Here is a 19,810-nt window from a genome sequence, read left to right as displayed (position 1 = left end):
TTTATCGATCTTAGGGCAGCATTCGATCTTGTCCCTCGCCCAACATTATGGTGTGTCCTTAATGATATGGGAATGCCGAGTCCCCTCCTCGCATTAATCATAAAACTACATGAGCATAATTTTGCACAGATCAGATGGGGCCGCCCAGGAAATATTACCTCCCAGTTTCCTGTCGAAAGAGGGGTTAGGCAAGGCTGCGTCCTTGCACCAACCCTATTTTCTATGTTTATTAATGATGTGGCGAAAACATTGATCAAATCAAATATTGACGCCCCAATTCTGGCAGAAGCGAAAGTTCCCATTTTAATGTTTGCCGACGATTGTCTGAATATTGCAAAAACCCAGAGTGGATTGCAAAAAGCTTTAGGAATCTTTGAAAACTTTTGTTCCACTCATGGTTTGGAAGTGAATGTTTTAACGTCAAAATTCATGTCTTTTAACAAATCAAAATCTTTCAAAAGTATTGTAATTATGAATAAACAACCATTCGAGAAGGTTCAAGCTTTTAATTATTTGGGTGTCTACATCCAACATGAACTTTCTTGGAAACAACAGGTTGAGCTGGCAACCCTTAAACATCGCCAACTTGCCGGAGCATTGGGTCTAGAACATACCAGGACCCTCACAAAACTAATAGCCCCAGTTTTAATAGTATACAATGGTAAAGTTGTTAGTTCTGCACTATACGGTGCAGAGATCTCGGGGTTTGAGAACCTGAGTAAATTGACAGTTTCTGAAAATCGGTTTCTAAGAATCCTTATCAAACCACCCCAGAGTACCCCCATGAAGCCCTTACTTTACAATCTGGGAATGAGTCCAATTGCTCTTATTGCTTCTTTACGTCCAATTCTATACTGGAGGCAGTTATGGTCCACACCCGAACTGAGAATATATGCTAGTGGACTTATGGATGTAATCAAGAGTGACACTTTCCATAAGATCAAGTGGTTATCTAAAATTGGTGGGGTAATAATGGATTTAGGGCTGAAGTAATTGCGGGAAGATCCTGCTAACGCTAGGTTTCCTCCTAAAAAGGTCTTAAAAGGCTTGTATTGGAAGGCAGTGGCCTCTAAAGCTTATAGGAACACTGCCACACTTTCACTGACTGGCATCTTTCTGGACTTTAAAGATGGGGCCAACTTTGAAGACTTTTGGGATGTCATCACAAAACCCTTAGACCGTAAGCTTTACTTTCAACTCAGAATCGGAAGCCTACCAGTTAGAGCATTTATAATAGTTGGTCTAGCGGGAATAAGGTTGCCTGCCCTGGTTGTTTGGCCCCTAGGGAAACAATTAACCATCTATTATTTGTCTGTCCTGTGTACGCAGCAACTCGCCGGACCTGGTTGAGCCCTATGTGTAGACTATTGGGCACCAGGAGCGGGATGGTTGCTGTTAGAATAATTCGTACTTCTACCGACGAGCCTGTGTTTGTAGCTGTGGCTACGTTTTTAGGGTGGGCTTGGGCAATAAGAAGCAAATTGATAGCAGGGTAATCTTCTCTATAGGACCTAACGTATGCACTTTTCTACCTTTGAATCATGTTGTAACTATATCAAGTGAATTTTATGAGTTTGTAATTTTAATTCTATTTATTGTTTTATTCCTTGATGAACTGTATCTGTATTATATGCTTTTATGACAATTGTTGAATAAAGCTTGCTTGACTTGACTTGAAAACAGATATGGCTTTTGAGTATGACTTACAGAGCCGGTGTAACGGCCCTGTTGAGATCATGATTCTACGTAGCAGCTCACTAAACATTGCTGCTCTCACACGCTGTGACAGAGGGCCTAATTAACAAAAAGTGTAAAAGTGCGTGCAGAAACTGACACAAGATACAGCTTTCCAGGCATATTCCTGGCAATTTTACATAGGATTTTTTATGATTTTCAAATTGAATTACAATTCTAATTACAACTACATGACACATCTTGAGGCTTATTTACAAGCCCCGTGCGTCACAAGAACGTCACTTTTTTGACGTTTCGGTGGCACACAGGGCTTAACCATATCTACAAGACCACGTAAAACAACCCTGCGTGGCTTTTCATGGCCTTGTAGATATGGAGTAAAGCAAGCAGCACAAGTTGCTGCCTTGCCTTACTCTGTGTGAAAGAGGCATTCCATGGGTTTTGCTGTAGGTGTTCCCACTCAACACCCAAGGAATTTGATGTTGCCACAGACTTACACAATCTGGTAAACCTGGGGCAGTGCAGAAACAATGTGCCTCCCTTGAGCAGGTGTAAAGTGGAGAAATTCTTACATTTCTCCTCGTCTTTTCCACTTTCTACCTGTGCTGCATTCTGCAGCACACATACAAGACATAGAAAGAGGAAAAGCCTTGCCTGATTGTTTTTGTGTAAGAAGGTGTCCCTTCCTGTTCAAACACATTTGTACCAACAATACAGAAACCCTTGCACCATGGTGTAAGGGTGCCTGCGATCGTGCACTGTTGTAAATTGTGTGCCCGCACTGACTAAAAGGACAGGAATACATCTTATCAAGAAGCCCCCTAGTTATTTTCAGCATTCACAAACTTACAGTCAAAACACATCTGCTTCCATTTCGTCAGGGGTCGTAAGCGCTATATGACTACATTCCCTACACCGTGCATTAGGTCTCTTACTGCGTAATTCTGAAAATTCTTGGTAGTGAATCAGTCATAAAACCATTTATGCATGGCAGGTATCCTTATGTGGGTAACTGTCACGCAATAAATAGAGCCATCACGCCAGTAAAAGTATGTTTAGGGCCATAAATGGCTATGTGATGTGAACTAGGAATCTCTGATAGTATGATTAATGCCACGAGAACTCTAGACAATAGTGTGTTGAAAAATCGAGGTCTTAATTTTCATATGAGGCTCAAAGCATTAAATTAGTAGCTATGTATTCTCTACAGAGACATCTGTGAGAAATGTTTTCGCCTTTTTATCTGGGGGGCTGGTTGTGCTGCATAGTTGCATTTGCACGTTCACAGTGGAACCATTCTAAAGCAAGCAGCCAAAAGGATTACTGACAAAAATACATTGATTAATGAACCATTTGTAATACAAAATAGGGGAGTTGAAGAAAATATCAGGAGAAGTAGAACAAATCCTCGCAGGGCTCTTGAGACGTTTAACCTAAAAAATATTGAAAACATTAAGGGGCTATCCTATGTTTGTCCCAGACGACAACCCTTCCCCGACTTGGAATCATCCACTTGGCACGTTGCTATATGCAAAGGAACACTTTCTTGGTTCCTAGTTCTACCCCCCTTTCACTGCGCCTTGGTTTGTTCATCTTGTGACAAAGAAGCGCAAAAGAATACCAAATGACTTTTTGCTTAATTTTTTTAATATACTTTTAACAATAGCTGGAGGTTAAAAATACACTGCAGAGGCTTTAGCCTGGATGAGAGCATCGCCTCAAATGAGTATGCTTTATCCAAATCGAGTGTTCTTTTGTCTGTCACTGCATTCATATGGTTCATGTGGGGCAGATGTGCCTGTGGAACTGTTTTATATCTTGGTAGAGACGAGTTCTCTCCCCGCCAAGACTATGCGTTTAAATTGGTGGGCAGACAATAGTTTAACGTCGGTGGAGACAAATCTGGTAAGGTGCACTGAAAAGTGTTCAATGCCCCCCTTCCCATAGGAGGAAACTCCCAAGGTGGGGGGGTATTTATTTTAATTTTTAAAAAGAAAATCCTGCTACCTCAACCATCCCCTCACATTCTAGGTATCTGCCAGACAGCTCCGATCCTCCTACATCGCCCTTGCCTCCTTCCCCAGGATCCACAAGACCAGAACCGGAGGAAGGTCTTTCTCCCACCTCGCCACCAAGACCTGGAACAACCTGCCCCTCCACCTCAGGCAATCTGTGTCGCTGACCCAATCCAGCAAGGACCTCAAGACCTTACTCCTCCACCCAGTTTGACCAGCAGTCCCCCTCCCCCAGCACATTGAGACCCTCAAAGGTGAGTAGTCGCGCTATGTAAGACCCTGATTGATTGATTGAGAGCCGCTCAACAAACTTACAATGCAGTTGCAGGAACCGCCTTGACTTTTCACGTCAATGCTAGAAATGCCAGCTGGCATTTCTATATCTGACAGGTGGTATCTCTGTCAGGGCGATGGAGTAATTTACTTTGTGGCCCTGATGCAGGATGGGCCACCCGCCCGTCAGAAATTATGTCAGGCCATATACTAGTAGTTTCATGGAGGATAAAATTAAGCACTGCCTTTAGAAATTTCTATTTGTCAGTGGCATAGCAGGGTACCATGGGTACTAACGCAAGGTCATCACTTCATAATAAAAGACAGCCATAATCACGTGCCGGGCCCTCCAAGTCCACTGAGCCTTTGTCACTGCATGTGCCCCAATCCTGCTGTTCATGGTTCACTCAATGTAAATATGTTGCAATGTGATTGGGACATCATTTGATCTACCTCATAGGTTGTTTACATTTAACTTTGTGGTGACCTGTATACAACACATAGAGCTTTTATTGTTCTTGTCAATTGATCGTTGTTGTTGTGCATAATTTATCTGGATGCAGTATCTGATTGAGGAAAAAATCTGATATATATATATTTATTCATATATATATATTTACTAGCAGCCCGCCCCAGCGTTGCCTGGGGCAGAAGGGGGCTGGGGCAGCATTTCAGGCTTGCCCGTCCCTCCGCCCGTCCCTCGGCCCGTCCCACGGCCCGTCCCTCTGCCCGTCCCACGGCCTGTCCCTCCGCCCGTCCCACGGCCCGTCCCTCTGCCCGTCCCTCGGCCCGTCCCTCCAGGTTCACTTACCTTAGTCGCTGCTCCTCCTCGCGCTGCTGATTTTATCGCTCCACTGCTCCTCTGCTTCTCGCTGGTCACGTCCCTCGGCCCGTCCCTGCAGGTTCACATACCTTACTCGCCGATCCTCCTCGCGCTGCTGATTTTACCACTGGTCATTACCGCTTGTCCGCCGCTCCTCCCCGCCTGTCCGCAGCTCCTCCCAGCGATCATGTCCTCCGCACTTCCTGTTGCTCCTGAACACCGCTCCTCCCGCGCTCTCGATGTCATGATGCAGACGTCGTGGCCGGCGCTTCTTTCAGGGGACTACTTTGTTTTTAAAGTTAATTTTTTTAATTTACGTTTTATTTTAATTTTATGTAGCCTATGTCCATCTACACACCCTGACAATTTCAAGGATGTATCGGGTGTGTGGATTGGCACTGTGGTTCCCGAGTTTACCTTGCCAAAAGGGTTGTGTTCTCTCTTTATAATAGTAGTATGTATATATATACTTGCTGTAGTTTTTCACAAGTCCCATTCTTCTGTATGGGGTCATACTATGACAGGTGCAACAAGCTTTGACCTGGCTCCACTGGTCTGGGCCAGATGCTCATATGCCACTTGAGGAATTTGTCTGGCAGCGCATGCTGGAAGCAGTAGACTAGTGCAACCCAGTGGTGCTGACGGTTTGCCAGTCGTGGCACACCTGCTTGGCACAACTGTGGCTGTCTTCCTCCATTGAGGTCATGCAGGCAAAATATGCCTGACACTCAAAAACTACCCAAGAGCCCACATCAATGTTGGGTATTCAAGGACAAAACTGATGAGGATGAGTTTGTGGGAGCCAGATGGGAGACTAGAACTGGCTCAGTGTGCTGACCGTGGAGTTCATATTCCAGTACTAAGGTTAATCAGACTGTGCAGTCACTTGATTTGTCCACACTGCAAGAGTTTGGGACAGCATGGTGCATGGACGTGAAAGTCAGCCCATCCCTCATCTTTTATAGTGAAGCTTCTCTTTTGAGAGTAGCACAATTTGAGGTAGGCGGCAATCTTATGGCAGTATCGGATAGCATCACACTGGTGGGACCTGACTGCTGTCGGCTCTGTATCAGTTATCAGTCTACTGTCTTGGTTTTGGTCAGTATTTCTCATACAGCTCCCTATTTCTCCAGGCAGCTGGGCAGTGGGTCAATTTTCTAAGGAGCTCCTTACTGTAGGATACCACCAACACCTCTTTCCCCTCAATGCCACCTGCTTTTTTCAAACTTCCTCCAAAGCATCACTTTTAGCAGAACAGTTGCAAGAGACAAGGTATATTCCTGATCTGATAAGGGAGCTGACTACCGAAGATACCAGCCCTGAACTCAGACATATTTATTGAGTACAGTGAGTGTGCTGCCTGGTCATTGACTATTGAGAAATGCTTGAAACACTGATCTATAGCAAACTAGCACATTAAAATGTGCATAGTAGGGCTATGCTCAGGCTAGGGGTCTCTCTGATCACAGAAGGTCCACATGTCTTTCTAGGATTTGCTTATTCATAAAACGTTTCATCCCGGTCTGCCAGGAAGAAGGGTGCATCAGGGTGAGTCCTGACTCAGACATATAGAACAAATGTTCTGCCACTCTGTCTGCCATTGTACCTCTTTGTCTGCACTAAACCTCTAGGGATGAGGGGAAGCAGGAAGGGTACTAGGTGCTGTTTTGCACATCAATGGACCACTTGTCCCACCCATCCTTCAGTGGGGCCTGATTCACTTCAAAGGGACCTCAGAAATGTTCGGTGAGTTACCCCCAGCTGGCATTCCTGTCTGGCAACGTTCAGCTCTGACCTTCATCTTGTTGGCTGTTTGCATACAGGAATCCCAATATCGATTCCCATCTCTATACCGTCAAGCATATATGTCTTCTGCCCATGTTCATTCTACCACAGCTATGAAATGTAGACATGCACTTGCATGTGATATGTGAGGTCATAAGCAGAGCATCACTGTGGTGCAAGTTATATGTTTGTTAGTTAGGTACAACTGGTGAATGTCACTGTTTTATGTTTTCAAACAGTAGTGCTTGCACAGTAAATGTTAAGGCTTTTACCGTCAGTTAAAATTTTACTACCTTTCTCACATATAACTCTATCTTAACCTTTTCTTTTTTCAGAGGATCGTTTTTATTTAAAGTAAGTAATATCTTTTGATGATACATTTGCTGCCAGGCAACACCCCTCCTAGTGACGATCTGGTCACATACAACCACCTCTCATTTTCTTTTTTATGCTTTTTTACTCCTTGGGACTCCAAAAGTACTTCTGCAGGAGTCTCATGAAAGCACACAGGGGCAGCGCTAGCTCCTGTTGGACTTGAGTGGGTCCGCACAAATCGTATTTATTTTTTTTGCCCCGTAGCTAGGTGTGCCCTTATGTGATTTTTTGTTTTAAAGGAATTGGGGACCAAGCCTTAAAATGATGGCCACAACATTTCTCTTCATGTTAGGGCCACCAATAACATCACACAGTCCTGCTGGTGTGCCGAAGGATTGATCAATCATATTGTGTGTTTTGATGTTTTTTCCCATAGGTGTCCTGCGGAAGTGCCATGAGATTCCTTCCCGAACAGATATCCATACATTTTGAGCCTTAATTTCTCTACAACGGCTGAACAAAGTTACACCGAATCACATAAAAACACTCTTTCTGGATACATTTTTAGTTTTCTTCCGAATCTGTTGTAATTCCATTCAGCCATTTTTTTTATGTATCGTCAAATTTTTTCTATGAAAAATGCACAGAAATAAATGGGAAGATAAACTGGGTATTGATGCTAGACTTTTTTATGATTCTCAAATGGGAAGATAAACTGGGTATTGATGCTAGACTTTTTTATGATTCTTTGAAATTTGGATCTACGATATTATGTGCTGCCCCGCTGCAATCGCAGCATTATAAAACATTGTACTCTTTGTACTTTACTCCTGCAAAGATTGCAAAATGGGGAGGGAATCAAGGAATCAATTGTCCCAGATGTAATGAACTGGAAGCAGATAGCGTACACATTTTTGCTACATGCCCACAACTAAGAACTCTGATTAGGGAAATTGAGGGGTTGTTGGCGAACTCACTGGATATTGAGATATCTCTTACACCAGCTTTGATTATGTTAGGGGTGAGCGATGACGAGCAGACTCAATATGCTGAATTCCTTTTCGTAGTAATGGCTGTCTATAGACTAACAATAGCCAGGGTATGGCTAGATAAAAGCCCTCCGAAAATGCAATGCTGGCTGGCAAATACCCTATATGCATATAATATAGAGGAAAAATTTTTTGCCCGAAAGGGGAGGAGTGGAAGACGCTTGGGGAGAAGAATTTGGGAGCCATTATGTAAATGGAAAGAGAGACAAAGAAGGAATAGCTAGGGGTAGGGGTAGGTAGTTGCCTTTACTTTGATGTTGAGTTTTTATTTTTGTTTTTTTTTCTTTTCTTTTTTACTGATTGTGGACTCTGTTTATTAATTTTAGCTGATTTGTATAATTGTGTACATTGTGTTTGGTCAGATTTATTGTATAATTTATTTGTCAGTATTTAAGGCTTGTGATATAGGTAATGCTCATAATCTATTGTTGTAATGAAGAAAAATAAGAAAATCTTATAAATAAAAAAAAAAAAAAAAGAAAAATGCACAGAAAAAAAGCGTTTTGAAAGCACCCTATTCTCTCGCCCCTCCTTGACAGATCACCCCAAAACTTTCCAGAACGAAGCAGAGAAGGATGAATTTGTTTTGGAACTTTTCATGAAGATATGTCAAATGGGACCCCTCCCGGCCCTCAAAAGCCCCTACAAAAAAACAGAACCCCATTCCCGGGGGCCGGCTCAATGCTTGTGTCAAGGGGAGCCCTGCTCCGGTACAAATGCTCAAATTCTGCCACCGGGTGGGACCACACATTTGTTTCCTTGCCCGGGCAGTTGCAGAGAAACAGAGATTGCTCCTGTCCAGCAGGAGCAGAGAAAAAATCTGCTCCAGCTGGGAGGGAGCGAAACTGGATCCTGTGGCACCCAATATGGATGCATGAAGGGGAACTGGCGGGGATTGAGGGGGGACATGTGCTTCACCCGTGTCTCCCAACATTCAAAGTCTTGTGGATGCCGCAAAGCGGGACCTCATCCCCGGGGCCTAGGATGGGTATCTTAGGCCCAGGGATGAGGTCCTTGGGCCAAGTACTGGTTGGGGGAGGGGATCAGCACACCCCTACCCTTTAAATGAATTTTGGCCCCCAGGGAATGGGGTTGCCAGAACCAGTATTGGCTTGGAGAGGTGCGCCACACTTCTCTCCCCTTTAAATACATTTCTGATCCAGGGGATGGGGTCCCCGGGGCTAGCAGTAGGTTAGGAAGGGAGGACGCATGCCCCCTTCCAAATATACAAAAAAGTCAAAAGAATTGTCGGCTGCTGCTGACACCCAGGATGGCTGTAGCCCCTCTTTTATAATTCACTGTTCTTAACAAGGAGTGCCCTATAATACCCTAGGGCTTTTTTCAAGCACATATTTTATTGCTGGTGGTGCCTCTAGAAGAAGTGCGGGCACCACCAAACATTTATGTTATGTGGTTCAGGGCTACAGGGAGTGCAGCAGCCCCCAGAAACATTAAAAAAACAATACATCTCGTCAGTTATTAAAACCATGATCCAGGAAGCTTACCATCATTCTTTTAAAGCATTCTAAGTTGCAGCTGTAGGCTCATCAGTTGGAGCGCATGGACATCTAGTTGTTGTTTCTAAGGTTGCACCTTTTGCCTTGAAATGTTTTTAAAGAAAGAGTCAAAGGCATGATAATATTTTATTTTTACAGTTTTTATTCAAATTATATTATGGCAATTAAGTTTATTAAACATTCTAATGTGTGAATGTATGAAATATACATTTTATTATAGTTCTGGTGACTTTTTCACAAAGCCGAGGAGAGTAGGTGTGTGTTGGGAGGGATCCTTGATGAAGGTTTGACTGCAGGGCCTACCCCTTAACCTCCCCCCTGGGGTTATACTCTCCCAAAAATTGGGTCAGTCCAGAAGTAGCAGGTATTTTTACTGCCAATGCATGTGCTTGATTGCATGCCTCATACAAATTTACCAGTGCAAAAGGCTGTGTAAGTGGGGAGGTGATACATATTTAAGAATTACCCTGATTAAATCCCCGCACCTATTCAGGCCTGTGAGACTAGGGCAAAAACATGTTGGTTAAGGAAGGGTCACAAACTATTGAATCCTATATACCCCAAATTATTATTTAGTTTTATTGTCCCTAACCATTCCACAAATAAAGGGATACCTTGGAGCAGTTGAGGGATTTTTAATCTTTAGTTATGTCCCCTAATTCCTTCCTTGGAACATGGACGAGCCCACTCTGACCTTTTTGGAGTCAGGGTGAACCCAATGATGAAGCATGACATTACTAGAGTGTTTGAGTGATATTTAAAGAAAATTAGGATTTTCCTTTCCCTAGCTTTATGGTGGAGAGTCTAGTTGGGGCAAGTACTCCCTCATCACGTCACGTGTCATGACACTAGGTGGGATACCTGCGAGTATTGTAGACTTTTTCACAAAGCCAATATGTCTACCTCACATAAAATGACATCCTTTATATTGTTACACATATTCAGCTGTGCATGGGCCCCCAGACAGGCCCTCGACCCAACTCCCCACTGTGAGGTTCGGCACCCAACTCCCCGCTGCGAGGGTCTTCCCCCAGCTCCACAGGCCCAACTTCCTGCTGCACCCAAATTCCCGATGCACTGAACCCACCTTGCAATTGGCCAATGGCCATGCACAGTAGGGAATTAGCTGCCAATGGTGGCTCAACCCTCTGGTGTACATGGCCAAATATGGGTGTAGGTCACCAGCGAGGGGTTGGGCCATATGCAGCAGAAAGTAGGACGCTAGCGACGGGTTGAGCGCAGGGCCTGGTCACATGTCAAGTCCTGTTTCCAACCCCATGCCACAAAACAGCTATGAACATGTTACTTTACATTAAAACATAGAAATTCAGTGATAAAACAAAGGTTAAATGGGCGTGCACGTTGGGCATGGTAATGATATCTTACGTTCCATCAAATAATCCTTAGAAATTCACTGAAAAAACAAAAGATTATTACGAAATTATAGTTTGGTGGAAATATCAGTTAAAACATACTGTTCTAAACTAACAAAACAACTGAAATTCACCAGTTATAGTTATCTCAAGAACCTATAACTCATGACCTAAATTAACTTTAACTCGCGCCCTTGATCTGCACTGCTTATTGCATCCCACATTACATAACTCATAACACGCTTGATGACATCATTGATAAAATCACTGCAACATCTGAAATTAGATCATTTATGACAAACACTGTGCATGGCTGGAGCCAGACCGTCTACAGATGATTTGCAACAGGTGTTCCAGGAACAAGCTGTGCACTAAGGGTGATGGAGGCGGCCCCCTTCCGTACGCACTCCATTCCCTGAGGAAGCTGCTCTGTGCACTGGCGCAGAAGTTGGCTATTCCAGGGCAACAGAGGCTTTACAGCACTGCAGTGTCATTGCTGTTTTGGGAGATTCTGATTTAGAGGCGTTCCAACATAATCCCACATATGGCAGCTCCAGTTCATTGGCTCCTCAGCCAAGTACATACACTATATGACTCAAGTTACGGTTACTATCATACTGACCAGGATTACTATTGCAACCCCACATCATCAGTAGGGTAAAATGAACATATCTCACAATGGCTTAAGCCCAGCTCACATTCCCTATTAGTGGGTGAACAATCCAACACTTGGTGAATTGAGTTTCACAATAGGAAGAGTCAACATCGAAAGATCAAAAAGCAACATCAATATGAATGCTTGGCAGCCTCAAGCCAGTTATCCCTGTGGTAACTTTTCGACATCTCGCGCTTGAAACCCAGAAAGTCAGAAGGATTGTGAAGCTCTGCTTTTATGGTCTGTATTCATACTGAAAATCAAGATCACGTGAGCTTTTGCCTTCTGCTCCACAGGAGGTTTCTGTTCTCCTTGACCTCGCCTTGGGACACCTGCATTATCATTAGACAGTTGTACTGTACTAACAGTGGCATAAGAAAGGCCCCTGCAACCCCGCAGTGCAGGGGGCCTGAGCTCCTGTCCTGACAGCTCCTGAGTGAGCCTGGGGGAGGCCCTCTGTGTACTCTGCTGGGGCCCTCAAGTTTCATTAGCCACTGTGTCTTAGTCAAACTCCTCACCTGCCACTGTCTATGGAGCAGGTCACACCCAGCAGGCACATGGCACTTGAAGCCAGAAGTAAGAGTTCCACAGGGCATGACCCCCGCCTCAATGGGTAAGTGAAAAAACTATAAGAGTAGTGGTATTTCACATTTAGCCCATGGGCCTCTCACCTATCCTATACTTCTCATGCCTCTTCACAGTGCCAGACTAGAGTTAAGCTCAACACCCTCATCTCCCTGTTGATTCTGTCAAGCCCTTTCCCTTGGCTGAGGTTTTGCTGGATAGTAGGTAAGGACTGTGGGAAGCCCGTTCATCCATTCATGTGCATTGCTAATTAGATGACAAGGCAGTTGGTTATTTATATCTCCTTGTGGTGGCTCATCAGCGTCACATGGGTCTTGCTTCCAGCAATATAAAGGTTGTCCCGGAGTGCAGCTACGCTTAAAGTTGCCCTTAATAAAACATGACTCCCAGATTGGCTCGAGATAATGCACCCTTCAGTACTTCTCTAGCAATTAGTATTGCCTATTTCTTATAGCACTTTTGGCACCTCAATTACAAAAGTGCCTGAGACCAGTTCTCCTCAGTTGGCAGTCTTGTGGAAGCAGGGCCTTGTCCTCGCTCCCCATCCTGCCACACAAGAATGGCCGGGGCGGTTGCAGGGGAAGGGAAAAGAGGCAGTCAATCTCCCTCTGCCCGAGGACATGGTGAAATTGCAGCTGGGGGGCTGTAACACTCTCTTTATAAGCAGAGAGCCACCTCCCACCCCCAAACCATCCATGTTCACTCAGAGTCAGTCATGGTGCATTAATGTAGATGAAATGTGCCTTGCAAGGTCTGGGTGCACCCAGGTAGTAGTCCTGCAAAGGGGATCACACCCTCTTGAACTCTCTCTTCAAAGTTATTTTCAGCTTTCCCTTACAGTACTTGTTGCAATTAGTCTTGCATCTGTATTAGACCTAGATGGACTTTACCTCCCGCTGTGGGCTGGGTTCCCAAGCAACTTTTCTCTGAGAAGACCCAATCCCAGACTGCCAGGGCCCACTACAGCACTAACATCGTCCTAGGTATAAGCTTCTAGAGGATAGACTTGGGCCTCCTAAGCCACACAGAGAAGTTAGTCTTCTGTATGTTTCATTTCCTGTGCTCATCACTGGGTGGGGATTTGGTGCTGGGCTCTTCTCTCTACACTCGCCATTACTGAGGGAACCCTGGTTAGTTCATCTCCCTCCGCTTATTAATATGCTTAAATTCAGCGAGTTGCTATGTCTGATCTGATGTCGTAGTTGGATGGCAAAGCATGGGGGAGCCAGATCAATTGTTTGGCAACCTGGAGATGGGGACCCTGTTTCACACAGGGGTTGGTACAACAGCACACCCTTTCCCAGGTCAGAGACCAAAGCTCTTGGGGGCAAGCATGGCAACCATCACCTGCCGGCAGGGGACAGTCTGAGGCACAGAAATGGGTGCTCAAGGCTGAGCACATGGTCTGCCGTGGAACACGACTGACTGCCACATGCAGCACACAGACAGGCATCCCATGTTTTTCAGTAGCAGGTCAGACTGGGCACACATTCACCCCAGCAAGGCAGGGAATGCTGGGCTCATCAGCAGTGTACATCTGCAGTGGGACTGGGGGAGGCCTTGCAATGGGCAATCAGGCGTCTGACCTTGGAAGTATGAAGAGAGCCGAGACACTTGCGACAGCCACAATGGTGCCTTGAAAGAGCCCTAGTGTAAAAAATGTTCAAGTAACCCTTAGACAGACATAGCCCCAGAAGGAATCTAGGTATGCAAGCTGTGTTTAAAGTGTTGTTGATCAATGTGTCCTAAAATTCCACCAATTCTCGCAGCTGGCTGTGTTCTTCATTGACGAGCGAGCCAAGTGATCCATCAACAGCTTTAGCAACATTCTCCCACCTGCTGGTGCAGGAGAAGGGGGGAAAAAGTCAGATCCAGCCATCTGTCCCTGAGCAATCAGATAGCGCAGCACCCTATCACACTTCCCCTCTTGAAGTCAGCCTCCACAATTTCAAAACGTGTTTCCAGGTGCTCGGTTCGGGGGCCCTATCCCACTGCCAGCAGGCAGGAAAGTGAGAGGCTTCCACAGCAGCAGAGGCAGGAGGCTCCACCATCTGCCTTCCTGGGCAGGGCCTGACTAGTCTTTAAACCCCAGCCTGATCACACAGGACCAGTACCTGGCAAAGAGGGACGGTTGCCCCACCTGCACTTCAGCGATCCACCTTGCAAGACTGGTGGTGGGAGTCAGAGCTCGGCCCCTGCATGTCAAGAGTCTGCAGCTTAGACAGAAGACTGAGCCATACCAGTGAGCTGGGGTTCCCTTTGCCATGATGGGAGGCACCAAGGGGAGAAGAGCCAGTTTCCCCAATGCCTTCAAATCAACTCACCTAATCCGGTACATACATAGAAGCTCCAGCCCGCAGGGACAGTATCTCTTCTCACCCATCAAAGCACTCCTTCTCACCCAGGTTGCTCTGCCACCCATAACAGGCCACTCTTCAGTCACTTGAAACCAGGCAGGCTTGGATCAGGCTTGAGAGGGCCTAGGTGGCAGGACTTTCAGGTGGCCCCAGCCCTAGTAGGCACTGGAATATGGTTACCCCCGGGGTGTGCTGGGTGAGAATGTGTTCCCTCCCTGGAGTGCTGTCTCTCCCATGGTGTCCCCAGAGGGTCCAGGACATCATCCACCCTTGTCCCTCATGTGTTGGTTGGTTGGATTTTCCTGGGTGGAGGAGCTTGCGCCATGCCTGGTCCTCATCAAAGTGCCCAGCAGTCACTGACCGCTCCACCTGCCAGGACTCGTAATGGGAGGTCTAGCCCTGTGCTTTGGGTTGCATCTGGGAGACACTTGAGGGGTCAGACTGTCACTGTCAGTCCCCAGAACTGTTCCACAGTTAATAATCCTTCTGCAGGTTCACTTACGGAAACCTTGTTGCAACTTTTACTTTGTCTACATAGTCAAGTTTGTTCATCTTCTCTGGGCTCCTCCAGAGCCGTTGCTGACCCCAGCGGGCCGAGCCATGAACCGCGCTAAACCATGCAATCGGTAGTAGCAACAGGCAGTGTGTTCAAGGGGCAGGGGTTAATCAACTCAAGCTTATGACCCTCACTTACTGAGAATTCCATGTTCAGGGTAAATATTTGCAATCCCCTAACCTTACCAGCAACAGGGCTCTGTAGGTTACCTTCACCTGTCAGAGAATGGGTAGACGCATGCTGATCCATTCAGTGTAGCATGTGTGCAGCAGCGGAAAACTCAGGTCTTTATAGACCTGCTATTGCTTGATCTAGTGTGTCTGAACACTACTTGCCCCTCTAAGATGATGAAAGCCAACCACTAGGGGTCACATAACTAGTTAGCATGGAAGAGTCATGTTTTTTATTGGAATTACCCACACAAATTGCACCACCAACTAAGAATGGCCATGCACCACTGCTTACAAAATTGAGAAGAGCTATCCATCTGAGGATCCTTTCCATGTCCGGACCAAATGAGGTTTCCAGTGTCATGTCAAATCAATCCACAGGCGCCACACCTGGTTATGCCCTTACATCAATTTTATATTTGCAAGCCTTCTCCGCCCTGAAACAAAAACACTTTGGCTTCCTGGAAGAAGCTCAGAAGGTCATGGGAACATTTCTGCAGGATCGCTAGTTAGCATTGTCTATGGTTAATACTACAAAAGTATCTGATCATCTTCGCACCCCTGACTTTCATTCTTGATTAATGAAAACATTCTTGGCAGATACTTTTACTTTGGTTTGTCTTGTGCCAGTCCAAGAATTTCAACTATAGAGGCCCAGTGCCCAGAGGCCGTGTCTCTTAATCATGGTTGCAATCTCAAAAACCAACAAAATAGAACTAGAGTTCTATTCCATTATTCATAGCTAAAGTATTCAGGCGATCGTCCTGCTGTAAATACATTTGCAAAGTCAAAGTAAAAGGTTCGGACCCCCAGGACACTAAGTCAAGAGCATCACAGGTTAATCGAGAGGTAGGGGCAGTGAGAGGCAGTTTCTCACCTTGTAGCGGACTTCCAGCTTGATCCCAAGAGTCATCTAAATTCTTTTTAACTGCAATAACTTTAATGTATGCTGTTTTACCGTGGCTTGTATTTCAGTGGCTGCTGGCACCAGACTTGCACTCCAATGGATCTTCACAAAAGCCTTTGAAGCGTACTAATTTAAATTACAGGGTCTCGTAAGAGTCTTGTATTGTTATTTTTCACCACTAACTGCCCAGTAAAAAATGGTCAATTTGTGCTCCTGCTGCCTTCCTTGTATGTGATAGCCATGTCTCATCCCCCCTTTCCAGAAATTAACCCAAATTCCCCACTACCTGTTGTCAACATGGTAGGTAGGGAAAGTTCCAAAGCTGATAGTGCAGACATCTATGTGTATCCTTGCTGTCACTAGATGTGCAATCAGCCTGAGGTTATCTAAAGTCACCAAAGTGGCCTGATGAGCTTGGATAGGTCTTGGTCTGATAAAGGCCGTGCCCATCGGCATTAAATTACTGTAGAAATACCACAATTATCAAAGTAACAGAAGGAGTGATCAAAGAAACAATAAATTATTTAATGAGACATTCACAGTTCTACTCTACCGGCCATGTGACTTAAAAATGCACAACTTAATGTTTGAGAAAATCATATGCTACAGGCGGGATCAGCCAGATAGCCGCACCTGCTGGATGGGAGAAGGAGCTGCGTTCCCGTCCTGGACCTACCTTCACACCGCTTCGTAGCCATCCTTGGGAGCCCCTGCTTGCCTGCAGGGGCCTGGGAAGACAGGGAAGTTACACGGACACACTCCACAACAACAGACTGGAGAGGCGCATTCTGAGTAGGATACAGCAGTGCTGTGTCCCAACCAGGACAGAAAAGTCCACATCACAGAACAGTTGTTCAGAGCTGCTGCGGAAATGTTCTGTGTGCAGGAGTCGCTTTATTCAGTATGTTTCTCTTTGTAGTAAACATTTATTGTTGTCTAGTCCAGTAACGTTGTTTACCACCTCCACTACCTATAATTTAATCTGGGCAATGGCATGTCTGTACTTTGTCCAATGAAGTGCAGGGCTTGACGCTGCAATATTAATGCGGATTCTGCTCTTATATTCGGTCAGTCTGACCTTGACTTTCCCTTCAGTTTTGTCTATTTAAAGCATCTCACATGGACATTTGATCACATACACAACGTTGCTCGTCTGAATTGTTATATAATGGAGTTATAAGTTATATAATGGAATTTTTTCCCCTGAACGTCGATGGTTAAGTGTGTTTCCTATCATAACGTTTTTACAATTTATTGATTTATTTTGAAGGTATTGTATAGCGCAAACAAGACCCTTGCGGGTATCAGAGCTCATTGCAGGGCAAATATAGGATGACAAATACATATAAAACACAGAGTTATGAGAGTACAGTACTGATCAAGAATGTGGCCGTTTGGAGAGAATTTCTTTTATAATATTTGCCCTGGTATATGCAAACAATGGTTTCTGCATGCACCGGTTTCTGAAGTCGGCTTCCTGTTGTAGAAGCTGTCACCGGTGTAAAACAATCTTCTTGATTTTTTGAGAGTTGGTGGAAATTTTGAGGTGAACACCATTCTGTTGGTAGAGTCCTTTGGTTTATTCTGGAGTAAATCCTTGCATTCTACCGACAATGCTTTTTGTTCCTTGTGATTCAGTAAATAATTTGGATAGCCTCGGTGTTTATAGTTTTCCTTGAGATCTGTCAATGTTATTCTGCATTCAGATATATCAGATGAAATCCTTCTTACCCTCAAAAACTGTGAATATGGTATGTTTCTAATCAGAGTCGGAGGATTAAAGCTTTGAAACAACAACAAATTATTCTTGTCTGTAGGTTTTTTATACATGCTGGTTTTAAGACCATCCTCTTGCACTGTGATCCATACATCCAAAAACAATATCACTGTTTCGCTAATGTAAGGGAAACGTTGTTTACAACGCGGTCGTTACATCGTGATGCCATTACATCGCGGTTTTTAGAACGCAAGTCGTTACAACGATTTGCGCTGGATGGCGCTCTAGGACAAGGAATAGTATAATTTACTATCCAACACCTTCCCTACTGTATGTAGACTGTAGTTGGAATAGTAAATTATACTACTCCTAAGTCCAGCGCCCTCCAACGCAAGTCGTTGTAACAACTTGCGTTGCAAAAAACGTGATGTAATGGCATGCGATTTATTAGCATGCGCTGTAATGTCATACAACCCTAATGTAATGAGTGAACTGGATTCTGGGATTCTTAGTGTAGAGCTTATTGATGTTGTCCAATAGTGTTGTCTCAGAGTTGGTCCAAATCAAAATAACCTCGTCTATGTAACGACAGAAGAACTGAAGGTTGTCAGTCCATTGTGATTGGTTCACTATGTGCTCATCCTCAAAATCTTGCCATAAAGGTGTTAGCGTAAGTGGGTGCCCCCGCAAACCTCATTGAAGTCCTGCTTAGTTGTAAGTAGAATTCATTTTTCCATTCGAAATAACAGTGGTGGAGACAAAAATGGAGTAACTTCAATAGAAGAATGTTGTTAGTTCTAATGGATTCCTGTTTCAACAAAGCCATTCAATAGCTTCCAACCCTTCCAAATGGGCAATGGATGTATATAATCAGACTATATCAATCATGCAGAGTAGCCAATTGGTGGTGTCTTGTTGTGGAATCATTTCTAATTTTTTCAACAAATCAATAGTTTTTTTGATGTAAGTCTGCCAAGATTGTACAAAAGGTTGAATGAATCTGTCTAAAAACCTCCCAATTGGCTCAAATAATGACCCACACCCTGATGCTATTGGTCAAAACGGAGAATTGTGTTTACTATTGTGGATTTTGGAAAGCATGTATAGTTTTGGTCTCATTGGATGTTGAGTAGTCAAATATTGTTTGGTGTTTTCATCTATCCATTCCATATTTAAAGCTTTTTCCAAGATCTTCTGCAAAAGATTGATGAACTCCAAGGTGGAGTCTGTGGCAAGTGGCATATATGTAGAGGTATCCTGTATATGTTCTGAGACTTTGTACTCATAAAATGTTGTATCCATCAGGCCTTAACCTCCACCCCTATCAGCTTTCTGGAATGTGATCTGTGAGTTTTTTCTTTTTTGCCAATTCCAAAAGAATGCTCTTGTCAGCCTGACTGAAATTTTGTTTTGAATTTTTTCTTTGTGTTTGTTCCAATTTACCAAAATCTTTTTTCACAAGGGTTTCAAATATGTCCAGCGTTTCATGGGATATCGGTGCCTCAAATGTGCTTTTTGGTTTGAATAGAGGGATGGTCACTTCTTTTGGGTCTAGCGGGGTCATCACATTCTCAAGGAAATTCTTTAATCTAAGCACCCTCATAAATCTAAAAAAGGCAATTTCATTTTCAAGAGGTGAACCTTTATGTGTGGGCAAAAATGAAGTGCCTTTGTTGAGAATTTTTTTCTGGATTGCTATTAATGTTAATGTTAATGATGAAATGTTTATCACTAAATCTTGATGTGACTCCTTTCTCAATTTTTCTTTTTCTTTGTCCTCTCCTAGTCTTTTTTCTAAAGCACTTCCCTTGTTGGACTCTTGATCTGGTGGTTTTCCCATATCTGGTGTCTGAGACTACTATTCTGTTCAGCATTTTACGACTATTTTGAGGCAATCAAGGCATCCGTGCTCATAGATCTTCATGTCTTCTTTGTGTGTGTAAGTAGGGTCATTAAGAAATGGTGGGGATGCATTAGATAACATTTGCACTGACGTTGGTGATGACACACTTTTTTTA

At 44.3% G+C, this 19,810-nt stretch overlaps 3 pseudogenes; all 3 read right to left on the bottom strand.

Annotated features, from left to right (window-relative positions):
• Positions 1-11,326: 11,326 nt before the first annotated feature.
• On the bottom strand, positions 11,327-13,284 carry LOC147728501 (28S ribosomal RNA; annotated as a pseudogene).
• A 469-nt stretch (positions 13,285-13,753) lies between these two features.
• On the bottom strand, positions 13,754-13,905 carry LOC147728500 (5.8S ribosomal RNA; annotated as a pseudogene).
• A 1,012-nt stretch (positions 13,906-14,917) lies between these two features.
• LOC147728499 (18S ribosomal RNA) lies at positions 14,918-16,701 on the bottom strand (annotated as a pseudogene).
• Between the last annotated feature and the right edge of the window lie 3,109 nt (positions 16,702-19,810).

This window comes from Lissotriton vulgaris, chromosome 3_1, assembly GCF_964263255.1.
Source record: "Lissotriton vulgaris chromosome 3_1, aLisVul1.2, whole genome shotgun sequence".
NCBI lineage: Eukaryota > Metazoa > Chordata > Amphibia > Caudata > Salamandridae > Lissotriton > Lissotriton vulgaris.
This window is presented reverse-complemented; position numbering and strand designations above follow the sequence as displayed.